Here is a 17,671-nt window from a genome sequence, read left to right as displayed (position 1 = left end):
TTTGTTATGTTAATTTTTTGAATACTGTTTGCACTTGGATAAAAATGCATTGTATGATTGTATCCACTTCCTAATTTTTTTGGCTAACAATAATAATAAATAAATAAATCAATCAATCAATAAATCTCTCTGTCTTGATTTCATTGTTCGCCGTAGACGGCCCCAGTTATGTTTTTGTCAATTCATTTGCATTGAACATTGACATTTCTTGTTGGCCACATATATTTTCCTCATTTAAAACTTCACCAAATTGGAAACAAGGTGGTGGCCCCGTTTCGACTTGGGACCAGATGTACATCCTTGGCGAGTCAGTATTATGAGCATCGGCGGACTCGGAAAAAATAATATACTAGGGACTAATTTACACATTGACAAAATATAAAAATTAAAATCTTATGAATTCATAAGTTTATGAAATTTATTTTACTGAATTTATAGAGGTTAAATAAAATAATAGTCAAATCAACTAAATGGGTTATTGTGAGTTTTTATTTATTTTTAATTAAAGTGTTGATTTTTATAATTTTTAAAATTAAAGTTTAAATTTTATAAATTTATGAGGATTATTTTATAGAATAAATGGGGTATTTAATAAATTTAGTGAGACTAATTTGAAACTCAAAAAACTTTCTCTTTAGTATTTAAAATTTATGATCGCCAGTTGGATCTTTTTATCTCGTATCTACCTTATATACCTTCAACCTTTAATAATAATTAATTAATTAGTTATCTAAGTTCACATATATGCATACTTTGTTATATTTTTCTTCATGGCATAACTATTTTTGTTCAGTCCTCAACATAGATGGTTTGCTAATTACATCCATTTAATATGATCTTATTGGCTGAAGAACTTGCATTTCTATCATATGGTCACACAAATTACTTGACATTGAATGAAGGATTCTTAACTTTGTCAATAATAATAATAATAATAATTATAATTTCTCAATGCAGAAACTAAAATGTGAATTTCGTGTAAAAGTAACTAATAAATAAGAAAAGTACATTTTTTTTGAACTAATTAAGCATCAAGCAGGGGCGGATCTAGCATGTGACTAGTGGGGGCTTGAGCCCCCACTGGCAAAAAAAAAAATCTAAAATTAAAAAAGAAAAATATTTTAGTTTTTTAATTAGTTTAGTTTTTTAATTAGCCCCCATAAAAAATTTATTAAAATAATCACTATAAATTATAAATCCCCATAAAATTTAAATTTTAACTTTTAAGAATTATAAAAACTTATAGTTTAATTAAAAATAATGATAGCCTACCACTCAAAATATTTTCAATTCTAAAAAATAGGATTAACTCTTCCAGTCTCTGTAATAATACTAGAGCGAATGTTTTCAGTAATGAAACTCATGAAAAATCATTTTTGGAATCATATGAGATAAATGATAGTTTGATTGTTTATATACGAAACAATAAATTTAATAATATTGATAATGAGTCAATTGTATAACATTTTTCAAATATACAAATGCGCAGAGAATAATTATAAATATACTAGCAAATATTTTATATATTTAAAATTTTAGTTTTTCATATTTTATTATTATCTAATTTAGCCACCGGTAAATTATTTTTCTAAATCCGCCACAGGCATCAAGTTACTGTATTACATAGAGATATTTATAACTGCTGTGACAGCAGATCATTGTACTGATATTTACAATCATATATATACCTGAAACTTACATTATTACATTTTTATTCTATGAAGTACATGCCCAACCAAATACCCCTCACGGAGAAGGAATGTTTCTACTCCTCTTGCATTTCGCAAGGGAGAAAGATGTTATAAGTAACATCCACACAATTATGTTAATTGAGGGAAGTTGAGTCCATGGGGACTCGAACCATTGCCCTCATAGTCATGCTTGACTTTAAGGGCAATGGTTCACCACTGGGCTACAAGCCCAAGTGGGAGAAAAATACATATTTGAGTGCACTATTTTTTGTTCTTTTAGTTTTTGGGAATCCATAATTTTCTTGTTTTTTACCTTCATCCATACAAAATTTGCATTTCAACATCTATACATGAGAATCTCTCTGTTCTCTCTCTCTCTCTCTCTCTCTCTCTCTCTTTATATATATATATATATATATATATATATATATATATATATATATATATATATATATGTATGTATGTGATAGTCTTTCGATGAGATATTTCTTAAGTTATTAAAGTAAGGGAATAAACGGAAAAAAAAACACACACTTTAATATACTACAAGAAAAAAAAATAGTACTTCTCTCTCTCTCTCTCTCTCTTTTTTTGGTCTTTTAGTTTTGTTTATATTTTAATTTCTTGCAGATATCCTCATATGAGCACCACTTTGTATATATTTATTTGTTAACTATTACTGTTCGATCAGTCTTCAGTCAAAGTTTAGTTTCAATGGTAAAGAATTTATTTTTAGGGTTTAGGTCGAACTTTATAAGTATATGAGTTAATTTTTAAAAAAAATTTCTGTTCAATCTTTATTGCGCTAAATTAGTTTATTTAGTCATAATTAAATTCATAATTTTTACTGAATTAGTTTTTTACAAAATTATGTGTAGCTCTTCTATTATTGCTTTCTTATTGTGGAATCACATTGTAACTGGAGTAAAATGATTTCGTGGTGTTTTGATGAGAGATGAAGGAAGCATGCAACTCAGATGGGTATTGGGCTACTGGCTGGGCGGGCTCATTGTCTCAACAAAATATCAGGGCTTCGTAAATTTTCAAAATTCGACCTGGTTTATAAGATGCTATTTTCACCCTTCGTTCTTCTTTTCAAGCCCCATTTCTCTAGCTATATTTCGATAATTCCCAAAATATCTTTGTTTGCTCTTCTTCATCAATTAAAAAAAAAAAAAAACTTTTGTCAATGCTGCCCCTTCTCTCTCCCCCCTCATTTCAACCCCTTTCAATTTCTTCTTGATGTAGCACTTTAAAAAAGCAGCAGAGGTAACATCCAATATTTCTTTAATCAACTACTTTGGGTCTTATTGAATATGAATTTATTATGCAGCATCAACTTCCAAAAATTAAAAAAAAAAAAGAATTAACAATATCACTTTGGAGATGCAAATATTATTTTAATATTAATTCGACCATTGTTTTGGGTAAAGAGGATGCAAATGAAGAAGATAGGTAATTCATATTTAGGGCCTTAGAAAAAAACAAAACTCAAGTTCATACTTTTTAATTTATATGAGTATTCCATTTTGAAAAAGGGAACAGTTGTTGGATCATAAACTTGATCCAAGATGAATAAATCAAGCCCAACTCATGGAAGGTTCCATGAGTAGGTATGGTTGGTGAGGTTTGAATTATTTGTGTTAGGTGTGTTAGGTGTGGTTGGTGAAGTAGGTGAGTGGTAGGTTTTAATGGATGGTGAGGATTTGTTTATTAGTTGAATAAGTGAATGGTTGTGATTAGTTTGTTTCATGTATAAATACCCCCTCTCCCCTTTGGTTTAAACATCAAGTGAAGTAGCAAAATCTCTAAGGTGTAGAGAGTGAAAAATAAGAGTTGTAATTGGTGAGGAGTGTTGTTGTAGAAATAAAATAATGTATTTTTTGTGTGTTTTATTTGTTAATTCTCTAATAAAGTGGTATCAGAGCTAGTGCTTGATGCTATATATAGTCATATAGCATATCAAATCGAAGATCTCGATGAGAGGAACGTGACGCCGCAAACATCATCCCGATCCGAGACCGGACGCACCCACACTTGCCGCCGGAATTTTTCTGTCCTGAAGTTGAGTCGACTCACCGAGTTGAACCAAGCTGAGCCGAACTGAACCAAGCCGAGCCGAGCCGAACCGAATCAAGTCGAACCGAGCCAACTCGAGCTGAACCAATTCGGACCGAACCAAGACTACCAAGCCGGTGTTGACCGTTGACCGACTTTGACCGTTGACCGAAAGTTAACTCGAGTTCTTCCCAAGGTTTTTCGACGTGCCGGATCCATCTGTGCTTTCAGAATCTCCAAATTCTCACTCAATTTGTGAGTTATGGCAAACGGTGGTATGATGTCATTTCAAGTTCCACAATTAAGGGGAAGTAAGTTTGACAATTGGAGTATTAAAATGAAGGCTCTATTGGGCGCACATGACGTATGGGATGTCGTGGAGAAAGGCTTTATTGTGCCAGAAAATGAAGCCACTTTAACTACGGTGCAGAAGGAGAATTTAAAAGACTTGAAGAAGAAAGAGAATAAAATAAAATATCTCATCTTTCAATCATTAGATGAAGATGCTTTTGAAAAGATTGTTGGTACAACCTCCTCAAAAGAAGCATGGGAGAAACTAGAGACCTCTTACAAAGGAGCGGAGCAAGTTAAGAAGGTTCGTCTCCAAACATTACGAGGAGAATTTGAGTCCTTACACATGAAGGCGTCAGAGTCAATTTCTAACTACTTTACTCGGGTTGTGACCGTTTCCAATGCATTAAAAAGAAATGGCGAGGAGTTAAAAGAGGTAAGGATCATTGAAAAGATACTTCGATTAGTCGACTCGAAGTTTGATCATATTGTTGTGACAATTGAAGAAACAAGCGATCTGGAGGATATGACGATCGAGCAACTTCAATGAAGGTTGCAAGCCTATGAAGAAAAACAAAAAAAGAAGCAAGGAATCGAAGAACAACTTCTCAAGATGGAAGTCAATCCAAAGAAAAGAGAAGAAAGCTCCGACAACGAGAGAAGACACTATGTCCGAGGTAGGGGTCGAGGACGAGGTAGAGGTCGTGGTCATGGACGAGGTTGGAATTTTAACAACAACAACTCCAATTATGCCAAAGGAGAAAGCTTAACCATAGGACGAGGCAGAGGCAATCCAAGATCGAGGTATGACAAATCCCAAGTACAGTGCTATAATTGTCAAAAGTTTGGGCATTATGCTTCAGAATGCAGAGCTCCAAGCACCAGAATTGAAGAGAGAGTGAACTATGCTGAAGAGAAAAATGGTGAAGATGGCACACTTTTACTAGCACGCAATGACACAAGTGGAGGTCAAGAAAATACATGGTATCTTGACACAGGTGCTAGCAATCATATGAGTGGAAACAGAAGCATGTTCGTGCAACTAAGTGAATCTGTGAATGACAGTGTCGCTTTTGGAGATGATTCAAAAGTACCAGTGAAGGGTAGAGGTAACATTCTTTTTCGTACAAAAGATGGTAGCCACCAAATAATTTCGAATGTTTACTATGTGCCCAATATGAAAAGCAACATTCTTAGTTTAGGTCAACTTTTAGAAAAAGGCTATGATATTCACTTAAAAGATTATAGTCTTTTCCTAAGAGATGACAAAGGAAATCTAATTACAAAAGTGAGAATGTCAAAGAATAGAATGTTTCCTTTAAATATTCAAAATGATGTTGCAAAATGTCTCAAAGCCTGTCACAAAGATCAATCCTGGACTTGGCATCTTCGATATGGGCATCTCAACTTTGGAGGACTGGAGCTACTATCTAAGAAGAACATGGTGAAAGGCTTACCATACATCAATCACCCTGATCAACTTTGTGAAGGATGTTTACTTGGCAAGCAGTTCAGAAAGAGCTTTCCAAAGGAGTCAAACTCAAGAGCTCAGAAGCCACTCGAGCTCATTCATACTGATGTGTGCGGTCCATTCAAGCCAAACTCCCTTGGTAAAAGTAACTACTTCCTTCTCTTCATAGATGATTTTTCAAGAAAAACTTGGGTGTATTTTTTGAAGCAAAAATCAGAAGTCTTTGAAGCTTTCAAGAAGTTTAAAGCTGCAGTTGAAAAAGAAAGTGGATACCAGATTAAAGCCATGAGATCTGATCGAGGTGGAGAGCTCACTTCCAAAGAATTTTTTGAGTTTTGTGAAGCAAATGGAATTCGACGCCCTTTGACAGTTCCAAGATCCCCCCAACAAAATGGTGTTGCAGAAAGGAAGAACAGAACCATCCTCAACATGGCAAGAAGCATGCTTAAGAGTAAGAGGCTACCTAAAGAATTTTGGGCTGAAGCAGTTGCATTTGCAGTTTACTTATCCAATTGATCTCCAACAAGAAGCGTGTAGGGCAAGACGCCACAAGAATCTTGGAGTGGAAGAAAACCCGGTATCACCCATCTAAGAGTTTTCGGAAGCATTGCCCATGTACATGTACCAGACGAAAGTAGAGCCAAGTTGGATGACAAAAGTGAGAAGTTCATCTTCATCGGCTACGACAACAACTCCAAAGGATACAAGCTTTATAATCCAAACAACGGGAAGATCGTGATCAGTCGAGATGTAATTTTTGATGAAGAAGGAGAATGGGATTTTGGCTCTGGTGTGGATGACTTCAACTTCTTTCCCATTGAAGAAGATGATCATACAGAGATAAAACAAGTAGACGAACAACAAGAGCCTGCCACTCCACCTATCTCACCAGCATCAACCACATGCGGAGATTCACCGCCGTCTTTCTTAAATGAAATAACTAAAGAATGTACAAGGAGTCTTCAAGATCTCTATGAGGTAACTGAGAGACATGATAATCTCACTCTCTTTTGCCTCTTTGCTGATTGTGAGCCAGTCAACTTCCATGAAGCTGCACTAGATGAGAAGTGGAGAATTGCAATGGATGAAGAAATCAAAGCCATTATGAAAAATAATACTTGGGAGCTTACTACTCTTCCAAAGGTCACAAGGCGATCGGTGTCAAATGGGTGTATAAAACAAAAAGAAATGCGAAGGGAGAAATTGAAAGGCACAAGGCGAGGTTAGTTGCAAAATGCTATAGTCAAAAGGCTGGCATAGACTATGACGAGGTATTTGCTCATGTAGCTCGACTTGAAACAATTAGACTTATTATTTCTTTGGCTGCTCAGAACAAATGGAAGATTTTTCAAATGGATGTGAAGTTTGCTTTCTTGAATGGATTCCTTAAAGAAGAAGTTTACATCAAACAACCATTAGACTATGTGGTGAAAGGACATGAAGACAAAGTTTTGAGATTGAAGAAAGCTCTTTACGGGTTAAAGCAAGCACCAAGGGCATGGAATAGCAGAATTGACAAGTATTTTCAAGAGAAAGGCTTCACCAAATGCCCATATGAACATGCTCTCTATGTCAAAGAAAAAGATGAAGATATTTTGATTGTGTGTCTGTATGTGGATGATCTCATCTTCACTGGAAGTAATCCAAGCTTGTTTGAAGAGTTCAAGAGAGTGATGATCAAAGAGTTCGAGATGACTGACAACGGACTGATGGCACATTACCTCGGCATTGAAGTCAAGCAAAAGGAAGAAGGCATATTTATCTCCCAAGAAAGCTATGCAAAGGAGATTCTCAAAAGGTTCAAGATGAATGATTGCAAGCCTATAAGCACGCCAGTGGAATGCGGAGTCAAGTTATCCAAATATGATGAATGCGAAGATATAGATCCAACATTCTTTAAAAGTTTGGTTGGAAGCCTACGTTATTTGACATGCACAAGACCAGATATCCTTTATGCTGTTGGACTTGTGAGCCGATACATGGAGAATTCAAAGACCACCCATTTTAAAGCTGCAAAAAGAATCCTTCGCTATATCAAAGGTACAATTAATTTCGGCTTGTTATACTCATTTTCTAATGACTACAAGCTTGTTGGATATAGCGATAGCGATTGGGGTGGAGATGTAGACGATCGAAAGAGCACAACAGGATTTGTGTTCTTCATGGGAGATACTGCTTTCACATGGATGTCAAAGAAGCAACCAATTGTCACGTTATCCACCTGTGAAGCTGAATATGTAGCTGCCACATCAAGTGTTTGTCATGCAATTTGGCTCAAAAATTTGCTGAAGGAGTTGAGTTTGGCACAAGAAGAGCCAACTGAGATTTGTGTTGATAACAAATCAGCAATTGTCCTATCCAAGAATCCAGTCTTTCATGATCGAAGTAAATACATAGACACTCGCTATCATTTCATAAGAGAGTGTATTACAAGAAAAGAAGTGCAAATCAAGTATATAAAATCACAAGATCAAGCAGCTGATATCTTCACTAAGCCACTCAAGCAAGAAGACTTTGTAAGATTCAGAAGTTTGCTTGGTGTCACAGGGTCAAGTTTAAGGGGAGGTGTTGGATCATAAACTTGATCCAAGATGAATAAATCAAGCCCAACTCATGGAAGGTTCCATGAGTAGGTATGGTTGGTGAGGTTTGAATTATTTGTGTTAGGTGTGGTTGGTGAAGTAGGTGAGTGGTAGATTTTAATGGATGGTGAAGATTTGTTTATTAGTTGAATAAATGAATGGTTGTGATTAGTTTGTTTCATGTATAAATACCCCCTCTCCCCTTTGGTTTAAACATCAAGTGAAGTAGCAAAATCTCTAAGGTGTAGAGAATGAAAAATAAGAGTTGTAATTGGTGAGGAGTATTGTTGTAGAAATAAAATAGTGTATTTTTTCTGTGTTTTATTTGTTAATTTTCCAACAACAGTATGGGCTAAAGATTTGACTGTCCAGAGCGCATGTTCATAAATCATAGTGTTAATAATCTATGAATTTTTTTTTAAAAAATGATCTTTCTTGTAAAACTAAATTATAAAGTAAATAAATGAAACGACCCGTCCGAACTGCAAAGGCAAGTCTAACTAATTTTATCTATATGATTAAATAAAATAATTAATAAGAGTCTTGTCCAAAATTTGGGATTTGAAATAGTGATTTGAGGTTAGGCTTTGTATGGACTATGTTTTTGGAATTTATTCAATTGAGATTTTCTTAAAAGTTTTTGATTTAATATTGTATATTATCACAAAATTTGTCAATATAAAAAGATCAAAATGCCATTCTAATTAAGAGTGAGTGGCTTCTAAATCAGTGAAAAGAGAAGTTGAGGCTTGTAGAAGCGATGCGACTTTACTTTGAAGATAAGGATAGGTTGCTGTAAGCAAGCGAATTAAAGAATTGTCGAATTTGGTTAAAGTGTTTTGAAACATATGGAGTTTTAATTAGTTTTGACAAATAAGAGAGAGGGGTTTCACTCATTTTCTAATATTCAATCAACTTCATCGATCAACCTCCTCAAGCATATTATCACACATTACGGTAAATAATGTGCTTAAATGATTTCATTTGATTCTTACCCAATATTTTTGAGTAATATCAAAAGAATATATCATAACTGAAGCCAACATATAATATATATTCATAACAATCATATGAGAATTATCCAATCCAAAATGAGGTTCTATGGTCAACCTCCCCATTCTTAGGGAATCTATTTTTGTAAGCTAGGTCAATAGCATCAATTCAAATTTGTTTGTTAGCAGCATCTATTTCTGGAGAGTCGAAATTTTGTTTGTGCAAATTTGGTTTTCAGAGATGAATATACATGGATGCCGGACCATAATACGACAGATATGTTCACTGCAATTACAAATAATGAGTAGATATAAACTAAGAAGTACCAAATACATATGCTATGATCAAGAAAGGTAATGGTTATGCTTTTAAAGCTTGATTTTTAGTCTGTATTTTAACCAACCTATCTAAAGCTACAAAGCTAACAAACATATAATAATCACAGCAGTAAATTCTTATAATCTGGATGTGGATACAGTTTGATGAACTGATAATTTTTCTGTTTCAATTACCCCGCAACATTATCCATCTTTAGTATTTACAGGCTAACCAGAAAGGAATGGATATGCCTACCAAAAACTGTTGTGAAAGGAACGTATAATCAATTGAACTATGCATCCAAGATGAGTGATATCTTGCATCCTTAACGAGGAAAAGCACATAACATCATCCAAGAAATGAGGAAGATACATAATTGCCCGAGTTTTGATACAATGCAGAATTCAATATTTCATTGCTTCCGGCGTTGATAAAAACTTTACTCCAAAGGGGTATATGGTATGCGGTTGCTATAAAGGTCAAGTAATGGCATGAGGAGAACCAAGCTGGAGCACCGTTCTTCAGCACTCAACATTTCATAGTTTTCTTCATGATAAAATCTTTTACAGAAAGGGGCAAATGGTACATGATTGCCATGATGGTAGAGTAATGGCCAAAGGAGAACCAAGCCGGGGGATTGTTCTTAAGCACGGTGGCCACAGTATTCTTCGCAAACACTTCTGTAGGGGTTGATTTGGTTGTCTGTGAAAAATATGCTCTTTCCCTGATAACTGCTTCAAATGGTTTGTATAATTTCCACTCCGGCATCCGATTGTAGCTGGCTATGGCTGATTTTCCTATGTTTGACTTGACAGCCCCTGGGACGACATTGATGACATTGATTCCAAAATGACCAAGTTCCAATCTGCACAATACATCCAAAATGTAATCCTATTTGTTAATCTAACATAAAGATGTTTGATGCTTGGCTGCGGTTGAAGAGCTTACTGCTTAATGGTTTGAGTATTTCACAAAAATGAAATAAACTTTTAAAGTGGTCCGGCAAATACACAAAAATCAAATAAATCCAAAATCATTAATTCATTTATCTATTAGTTGTATAACTAGTAACCCAAACCCTAATCCCATTTGTATTTGAGATAATGATGTGGATACTTGGCTACAGTAATAGAGATGAAAATTCGATCAATCAAATACCATGTTTCTCCCAACCGGAGGGCTATATTTATAATGTAAGAATATATAACATCATTCTGCAGATATGCAAATCATGATAATCATCCCATAGAAACAAGAAAATTTGTTCATACAAAACGAGAATATGTTTAGTCTTATAAATGACTTCTCATGGCATAAACTGATGTGGGGCAAATATAAACAGGATCGCTAGTATTAAAAATCGTGGGGTTATCTTTGAATAACTAACCTCAAGGTATCAGTCAGTGAATGAAGAGCAGCTTTTGATGCAACTTTTCTCTTATGTCTATACTTAATCTTTTTCCCCCCTTGGTAATAAGCAGGTACAATTTTTGCAAGGTAATATCTAAGCATGCTGTCAATTCTTTGGTTGAGACGTAGTATTCTAAACTTCAGGCCTTAATTTTTTTATGGGATATTATCATTTTCCCACCAAAGGTATTCTGACACATTATGTCAGTATCACGGTTTGGTAAAACTATCAATTTACCACCAAACATTTAAACTGTTAGCATTTTCCCACCATTCCGTTAAAACTCAGTTAATATGTAACGGAAAATTCCTAAAAGGTCAATTTTACCCCTAGAGCATAAAAGACCATGTAATTAACCTTTTATGAATTTTGTAATTAAATCATTATTTATTGTTCTTCCTTCTTAAAGGACCAAAATTACCCTTTATGAATTTTATAAAATTGACCTTGTGGTATTAGGTAATTCATAAATTGATTTAATTTATTTAAATTTTAAAAGGCAAATTTATTTATTTAATTTTTTGTGTAAAATTATTATCATCATTTCAAAGATTAAATTGCTTCTTTTGCACATTCTTTTTTTTTTTTGCCCTTTCATAAATTAAGTTTTAGTAGTAGAATAAATTGTCTTTAGCTCGTCAATTTAATAAATAAATTTGTCCTTTAAAAATTAAATAAATTAAATCAATTTATGAAGTACCTAATACCACACGGTCAATTTTATAAAATTTATAAAGGGTAATTTTTGTCCTTTAAGAAGGAAGAACAACAAATGATGATTTAATTACAAAATTCATAAAAGGTTAATTACATAGTCTTTTATGCTCCAGGGGTAAAATTGACCTTTTATGAATTTTCTGTTACATATTAACTGAGTTTTAACGGAATGGTGGGAAAATGCTAATAGTTTAAACGTTTGGTGGTAAATTGATAGTTTTACCAAACCATGGTACTAACATGATGTGTCAGAATACCTTTAGTGGGAAAATGATAATATCCCTTTTTTTATTTCCAAGTGTATAATGGGTAGGTACTGGATCTCTTATGAATGATGTAGTTAATGTTTTTTTATTGTCTCTATTTTGGTAAATGTGTTGTCATTAATTTATTATCTGAACATATGGTTGATTAACTTACTTGAGGTAAGTCTATTAATTAATAGTGATATGGTACTTTAAAGTCTTGTTTTACGACTTAAGTCACTAAAATGATTTAATATTTATGATTTATAATATATGAATATATCTTAATTTCTCTTTATTCTTTGTAAGAATGATGTAGATTGCTGAAGCTGGTGAGATTCATTTGCAAATTGAAGACTTGATGAGAAATTAGATGTACTCACACATGCCAATCTTGTTGGTTGCTAGTGTATTCACTAGTAGAAGTTTAATGATTGTTGGAGATTTTTGTAGAGCTATCTCTTTGTATATGAAACATTTGCATCATTTTGTATATGAAACATTTGTGAAAAATAATTGTAAAGAATTTAATATGAAATTAGAATTAAAATAGGGGCTTGAAATAGTCTTAAATTTGCCAAATTTATTTTTTTAATAATAAATAACAAAGATGATGGTTATTTTAAAAGAACCGTCATCAAATGTAGCGTTCTACAACAAAGATGACGGTTTTCTTCTAAAACCGTCATTAAATATTGTTTTAATATTTAATGAGTTCTTACAATAAACCGTTATTAAAATGACACATTTAATGACGGTTATTTAGATAAACCGTCATTAAATATATATATTTAATGACGGTTCTTACAATAAACCGTCATTAAATGACGGTTATTTAAATAACTGTCATTAAAAATATACATTTAATGACGGTTAGTGAACCGTCATAAAAAGCATACCCTCTTTAATGTTGGTGCCTAAGATGACGGTTTTAAAACCGTCATCTTATGCCGTTTAAAACCGTCATAAAAGACTAATTTTGTAGTAGTGCGTACTTGCATTTGCATCAAATTCAAGCAACACCGCAGCTTCTCCCCTCAGTCTGTGACTCACTTCCTTAACGTCTTTATTAAAACCAAATATTATTATATTTCTAAAATAAAAACCTCTCAAATATCACTCCTTTAAGAAAATACTCACCACTGCTGCTGCGGACCAGTTCTTGGAGAGCAATTTTAGGAGATTCAAAAGAGCAAGCAATGGAGAAAGCAGGTATGGCTAGCTTCAGACTGCTGTCGTCTCTAAAAAAGTTTCCTTGATCTCTTCTTCCTCCTTTTCTTCAGGTATTCTTTTTTTTTCTTTTTAGTGCTTCATTTGCTACCTTGTTCCTTTCCAATTTTACAATTCCACTGTTGAAAAATTTAATTTTGGAGTCTTCAAGTTGTTTTGGTTTCAGCTGTTCATATTGCAGACAAAGAGTAGGTATACTTATAGTATACTTTTTAAAATTTTTCGTTTTTGATTGCACTGTAAAGACTTACAATTATAATTATTATTGGAGCTAAAATGTGTGCAAGTTGCCAAAAATCAGTGTAAATTAGGAAATTTTGATGGCTAACTATTGAGTGCCTGTGTGTAAGCCTTGTATATTGTTTGGTGCTATTCACGTAATGGCAGTTTTTATTTGTAACCCCAATTGCAGCCTGTTATGTGGACGAATTGAGGAAAGAAGCACTACTACAAAAATGTAAAACAATGACCCATTTGTTACGACGGTTCTTTTAAATAACCGTCATTAAAGATATTTAATGACAGTTATTATGTGAACAGTCATAATATATACCGCTTATAATGACGCTTAAGCATGAAATATTGGATCATGTTTTTGACACTTACTTTTATATATAATATTGATTAATCAACCATTAATCAAATTATGAGTACTTAAAGAATAAACATGCGTAAAAGTAGCATTTTGTTTTGCCTTATGAGTGGAATGAATAGTTGGAACCCCTTGGATTTTACTTGCTGATGACTACTGATACCTCTGGCTAGTGTGAATTTTTGTTTTGTTATCATATTAATTTTTCCAATCTAACCAATTTGAAAGATAAGTATCTTTCTCTGTGTAGGTATTTTGAAACCCTTCAGAAGGAACTTGAACTCTATGATTGAGTCCTTTATGAGATGGTAACTAGCAGGGCGAGTTTATAAAAAAGAAGAAATTTCGCGGATACGAAGAGGCTCAAAGGTTCATGGGGTTTTGGCATTCTAGGATGCATTCAGTGACAGATGGCTCGAATTCTTATGCTTGATTTTCAATTAGACTGTCTTGAATACCAGGCTGAGAACTGGTACCATGCACATCTTGACTATGGGGCCTTGAAGTTACTTCAGGTTAATTACTTGTCTTTTTCTTTTATTATCTGTCACCCTCTCTCTCTTAATACCATTTTATAATATAACATGCAAATAAAAATCAAGAGCGGAAGTTTAGAATCAAACGCCCGCCATTAAAGTGTTTTGCTAATTTTGATATTTCGTAAATCTCTGTAATCAGTAGTGATAGTGTAGCATAAGTTTTTGCTACAGGCTCCAGGGATCAAAATTATTTTAACATTACTCTTTTATTTCGTATTTCCATCAAAGATGAAGGGATGAGAAATTGGCACACCTGCTGTCAGCTGGCAAAACGCGGCAGTCTTGAAAATGTTGGACCATATGCTGGAAACATATTGAACAGCCACGTGTTCAACATTTAGCCACGTGTTCAACATCTTTTTAAGTGTATACTCCATGCACTTCCTGGTGTTGACGAAGCCTATAATTTTATTGTTATTTTTTTATCTAGACCAAAAAGGACCATGTACGTTTCTTGAGACTTGATGCCCTCCTGTACTTTCTTCTCTTCCAAACTCGGCATTTTGCTCAGTTTGTCAATGACAGCTGATTCTTACGTCTAATACTGTTTTCTCGTTCCTTTCTGCTTGAGAAAGGTGAGAGCTTATTTTTGTATGCAAGGGATATGGCTCTCAAATCAACTAACACTATGGTGCAACCTTCGATTCCAAAAGACTTAGCTATGGGATTCATGTGTGCTTCCAATGCCCTCTGTAGGTCTTTTCGCAATTGGAAGTATCTGTGCTGATGTAAGAATTCAGCCATCAGAATATCCAGAACTAGATGCATTATCTATGCTTGATGCCGCAATGAAAGTCTTCCTGGCAAAGCGACTGGCATCTAAGTAAGTATAAATAAGTTATTTCGGTTTATGTCTATTGTTGTTTATCAGCTTTGATGTTTGATAACTAATGTTTCATGTTTATATGATTTGCCAGTCTCTTGTATGTTGGAGTTCAATTATTTTGGTTTATATACTAATTGTTGTTTACCCGCTTTGGTGTTGGATAACTGATGTCTCATGTTATATGATTTAGCAGTCTCTTGTGTATTGGAGTTAAATTTCACTTATTACCTTGGTTATACAGGTCAGGTAATTGTGGTTTTTTGGTTAATAGTTTATGGCGACCAACAGATCAAAATAAAAAGTGTGTGGAAGATCGGAGTACTCGTATTAGATATTTTCTCTTAGAACTGAACGATCGCAAATTTTAGCACGCTTAAAATCATTTTCATCTGTGGCAAAGATAAGGTTATGTTTTTTAGCTAATTGTTTTAAGGTTATGCTTATGATTGGGTGGATGGTAAATGTTAGCTACATAGTAAAAGTAGCTGTTTTTACGAAATACCTTATTTGTGGTGCTTTCAAAGTGAAGTTGAAGCATGGCAGTCCCAAACATACCCTTAAGTCCTTTGGCTTGCCTGCATCCATTTCCTACTGAATAAAAATGTTGGGAAAATATGCTCTTTAAAAGCATATGTGTTTATTTAATTGTAATAAACAATTTTTTTGATTAGTAAAATAAATGAGGTATTTTATTCAAATATCTTAATTGCATTAATATTTGTATTAAAGTCCATTTAATCATATTATATGTATTTATGTGATCACCATGTGGATTCACAGAAGACATAAATACAAGTTATCTTATGATTAAATAAATTTAGTTCGCAGTTGATAAATAAAGTTGGGCACTTTATTTAGGTATAGACTGTAATAAATTCATTGAATGATTTGTCTTAATCATGTATGAATTTATTGATGTAGTACGACTACATTGAATAGGACCACATATGAGATTTAATTAACTTTGTAATAACTGTCAGACTTATTAAATCTCATAAGCGTTGATTTTACTGTAATCTTAATCTTGAGTTAATTATGATTTCATGATTGTAATTGTTATTCCATTTGAGTTACCAATGGGCACGACACATCCTTGTGGTCAAGATTACCTAGTATCTTGGTGGGAGCAATTATGAGTATTGGAGTTATGGATTAACAATATAGAATTTGTACAACACATCTCTTGATGGGTTTTCGGTACTTGATCATAGAATTCTCTGGCCAGAGTGTGTCAACATATTTAGTATGTTGAAAATGATCATTAGAGAAAACCAGTAAGGATCAAGGAATAAGATGTTATTAAATTGATTGGACAGTTGAGATATCAATTTAATTAACGATGTGGTATAAAGGATTGTGCAGTAAAGAAATCAATGTGGCTTGGGACGAATTATTATCGAGCATACAATTATGGAAGTCAGTTTCAATCTTTTAGTGGAGTAGATTTGTAATTAAATAATTAGGCTAGTTTAATTACAGGCCTAATTATTGTAACCACTATTGTATGTTCCCAAATGATCCCCGGGTTTGCTCATTTAATTGATTGCACCACTACTGGACTAATAAGTAAGATAACTAGCTATTTGGGTCAAAAGCCTAAATATATCATTTAGTGGGAGGCTCCATTTAATTAGCTTTTGTGTAAGGGGCCTTATGTTATTTTACAAGGTGGGTCCCCTATTGAAAAAGTAAATAACGTGGGTTTTGTTTTTTTATTATTTGGAGCTTAGGATTTTCACTAAAGGGTGATATAAAAGGCTTATTTTTCTCTAAAGAAAAAAAAGAAGCCACTTTATACAGATCAGAGAAAAAGATTTTTCTCTCCATTGTTGAGAGAAAAAATTTCTCGTGCTAGTTGCTCTGGTAGTGATAAAAGCGCCCACACGTCAAGTGCAGATCGAACCTGAGTCATAACCTGGAAGATCATTGGTGACAGTTCGTGATCTAGCAAGCGTGGTGGTGACGGATCGTGATCTAACAGGAGTGGTGGTGGTGGATCGTGATCTAGGAGCCTAAATCACTTCAACGGAAAAAGCCAAATCGGATTTTCAAGGTACGATTTCTAGAATACAAATTCTTATATATTAAATGAGAGCGATCGTCAAAAGGTTTTATAAAAAATTTAAAAACCTAATTTTTCCCCAACAAAAAAAAACCAAGAAACAAATTTCATCAATAGGATCCTTCTCAGTAGTACATTAACAAAATATAACTGCTATATTGGATACTGAAAAATCTTCATGAATAAAAGCTAGCTGAAGCAAAGTTTTACTATGAAAATAAGTTGAAACTAATGCTTTGACTCTCCCTGTTAATTAAAAAACAGAAAATGTTGTTCGTTAGGAAACTTAAAAAAAGAAAAGAAGTAACTGATGAAATTATATGTTGTAATTTGTATATTTGTATTTGTACAGTCCTAAAATTGATAAATTTTCTTAGAAAAACAAAATAGTTAAATGTATATAGGTCTTCAAGAACCGAAATACCAAACCAGACTAATCCAAATATCGGTTCTGGTTTGATTCTTAATTTATTTCGGTTCTTATTGGTTCTTAAAAATTTTTATACCGAACCAAACCTAAAATCCTAATACCAAATGGATGCCCGCAACTATTCAGTACCATTTTGCATTAAAAGTACAAAGTGAGTGAGATAAAAAAAAAAAAAAGGGAAAAAGGGCATATACACCTCCAAGATTTGAAAAAAT

General features: G+C 33.5%; 2 protein-coding genes and 1 long non-coding RNA gene across 3 annotated transcripts in view; 2 read left to right on the top strand and 1 right to left on the bottom strand.

Moving 5' to 3' along the window:
- LOC102614365 (uncharacterized) overlaps positions 1-9,356 on the top strand; it is a 94,277-nt gene extending 84,921 nt beyond the window's left edge. The window contains exon 8 of the mRNA XM_006464232.4: positions 9,240-9,356. The gene's annotated coding sequence lies outside the window, so the exon portion shown is untranslated. The remainder of the gene's footprint in view (positions 1-9,239) is intronic.
- Positions 1-17,671, top strand: part of LOC107176517 (probable LRR receptor-like serine/threonine-protein kinase At3g47570) — a 93,355-nt gene that overhangs the window by 60,443 nt on the left and 15,241 nt on the right. The gene's annotated exons all lie outside the window — the stretch shown is intronic.
- LOC102614655 (uncharacterized) lies at positions 9,892-10,833 on the bottom strand. The gene is made up of 2 exons (XR_369112.4): positions 10,792-10,833; positions 9,892-10,269 (listed from the first exon to the last, which is right to left on the bottom strand). It is a non-coding gene; the product is annotated as an uncharacterized LOC102614655 (long non-coding RNA).

Source organism: Citrus sinensis, chromosome 7 (assembly GCF_022201045.2).
Source record: "Citrus sinensis cultivar Valencia sweet orange chromosome 7, DVS_A1.0, whole genome shotgun sequence".
Classification (NCBI taxonomy): Eukaryota; Viridiplantae; Streptophyta; class Magnoliopsida; order Sapindales; family Rutaceae; genus Citrus; species Citrus sinensis.
The sequence above is the reverse complement of the archived record's forward strand: the minus strand, read 5'-3'. Positions and strand labels throughout refer to the sequence as shown.